Here is a 2,227-nt window from a genome sequence, read left to right as displayed (position 1 = left end):
CACTCCAGCCTGGGCAACAAGAGCGAAACTCCTCCTCAAAAAAATAAAACTAAAAAAAATAAAAACACATGACTCTTCTGGACTATAAGTAGTATTAGTCTGGCTTCCTACAGAAGCCTGTCCTGAGGAAGAATTTGGACTAGCTGGTCAAGAACTTAAGTTAGAACCCTCAACAGCTATCTTTCCATCACTATTATTTTTATACTCTGTATCAATAATTAAGCACTCCTCATCTGTATCACTGCTGCAGATAACTGTGTCTTCAGTTTTAGCTGCTTCTGATGTCACAGCCTTTTCCTTTGAGTTGTCTGGGTTTTCCAGAACGTCAGGTCTTCAGCATCAGCGTGTACCGTATCTGTAGTCGTATCATTTTTATTAGAAGTTTGTTTCCTGAGAATTTTCTAACTGTAAGGCGTCAGATGTTTTCAAGTCACTACCTTGCATCAAAGGCTTGTCAGAATTTGATACCTGTTCACCACATGATTCGAATCCCTGATCATCTTTATTTTTGCACTCTTCAGGGCCACCATCCATACCAGTGACCAGTTGTTTCTCCTTTTGCAATTGTTCTGTGAGAATCTGAGATAAACTTCTAGAATTAGCAGGAATGTCTGGTGCACTTGGTGCCACAGGTGTAGTTCCTGCTTTGGGGGCTGTGGGAGCGTCTGTCATGTTAGGTGCTGTGGAGGTACTTGCTGGACTTGGTGCCTTTGATGCTTTGGTGGTGGTTACTCCAAAAGTTCCAAGTTTTGCAACATCACCATCAAAATCCAGATACAAATTTTCAAGAGTCTCAGTTTTTCGGCACTCACTGATTTCACAAGACATGTCCATTTCAGAAAACTCTTCAGGGAAAACCTCTTTTGTATGCATGGTAGGAGAGTCAAAGATCCCTATTCTTAAGTATGTAAATATATACACAGATAATATAGTTATTGAATAACTTGGGTTCGAGGAAAGTAAAAATAGTTGTTCTCTAGCATGAAAGTAATTCATTTTTCAAAGCTTCAAATTAATTTTGGATCTCTGGGAGGATCATTTTTCAATTTAATAAATGAGTGAAAGTCCAGTTAAAGCGAAAAAATACGAACAGTTCATTTTAAGTAGACTCTCACAGGCTTAGTCAAATCAAATGCTCTAGGACCTTCTGGTATATTTTAGGATACTTTACTTGTATTTGGGAGATGATTCCTCAGGAGTGTTTAATATATTCACATGTTGTGTAAACAGAGGCTGTGACAGCTTTTCTTTCAAATGATCTTTTCGAGGGTATTGCCATTGTGAACAGCTTCGGAAGTTAAGGTAGCTTTTCCCGCTGCAGTAGAGGGCAGTTTTCTTGGTGTCTAGGAAGATTAAAATGATGACTACTTTTAGGGCAAAGTCTGAGCAAACTTACTTGAGGCCTGATATGGTTTGGCTGTGACCCCACCCAAATCTCATCTTGAATTATAGTTCCCACAATTCCCATGTGTTGTAGGAGATACCTGGTGGGAGGTAATTGAATCATGGGGGTGGGTCTTATGCTATTCTCGTGATAGTGAGTAAGTCTTACGAGATCTGGTGGTTTCATAAAGGGGAGTTTCCCTGCACAAGTTCTCTTCTCTTGTCTGCTGCCATGTGAGATGTGCCTTTCACCTTCAGCCATGATTGTGAGGCCTCCCCAGCCATGTGGAACTGTGAGTTCATTAAAACTCTTTCTTTTGTATATTGCCCGGTCTCAGGTGTGTCTTTATCAACAGCATGAAAACAGACTAGTAAAATGTCCATTATAAAAGATCGGAGTTTTCTAAGCTCCAGCTTCTGCAGCTGTGAAGAAAATCCACTCAGTGTACAACTTTTCCCTTTTTTAACCTAGGAGTCTTGTGTCTTTTGCCAACATCTATGAAACAATGATAATGTAACTAATTAGATTGCAAGCAGAGTAAACCTCAGACCCTTTACAATTAACAGTGTTTCTCACTGTTTACATGAAATTGAAAAATCAAGGCACCTAGAATTTTGTTTTTTTCTCCTTATATTTCACATCTGGGTTTTTATAATAGCTTTCTAACTATTTCTTCTTTAGCATATAAGAGTTCAGCAAACATTTACTGGGTCCCAATCTTCTAACAGATACTCTTATAGATCCTAGAAATCCCAAGATAAATAAAACATGATTCTTGACCCAAAATGCTTCCAATGAATAGAAGAAACAATGCATAAGACACATGACACAGAGTCTCTGTCT

General features: G+C 38.8%; 1 pseudogene; it reads right to left on the bottom strand.

The window, feature by feature from the left end:
- Positions 1–873, bottom strand: part of LOC105540246 — an 8,340-nt pseudogene extending 7,467 nt beyond the window's left edge.
- Positions 874–2,227: the final 1,354 nt, after the last annotated feature.

The sequence above is a fragment of the Mandrillus leucophaeus genome, unplaced genomic scaffold (assembly GCF_000951045.1).
Source record: "Mandrillus leucophaeus isolate KB7577 unplaced genomic scaffold, Mleu.le_1.0 Scaffold217, whole genome shotgun sequence".
Classification (NCBI taxonomy): domain Eukaryota; kingdom Metazoa; phylum Chordata; class Mammalia; order Primates; family Cercopithecidae; genus Mandrillus; species Mandrillus leucophaeus.
Note: the sequence above shows the minus strand (reverse complement) of the source record. Positions and strands in the feature narration are given on the sequence as shown.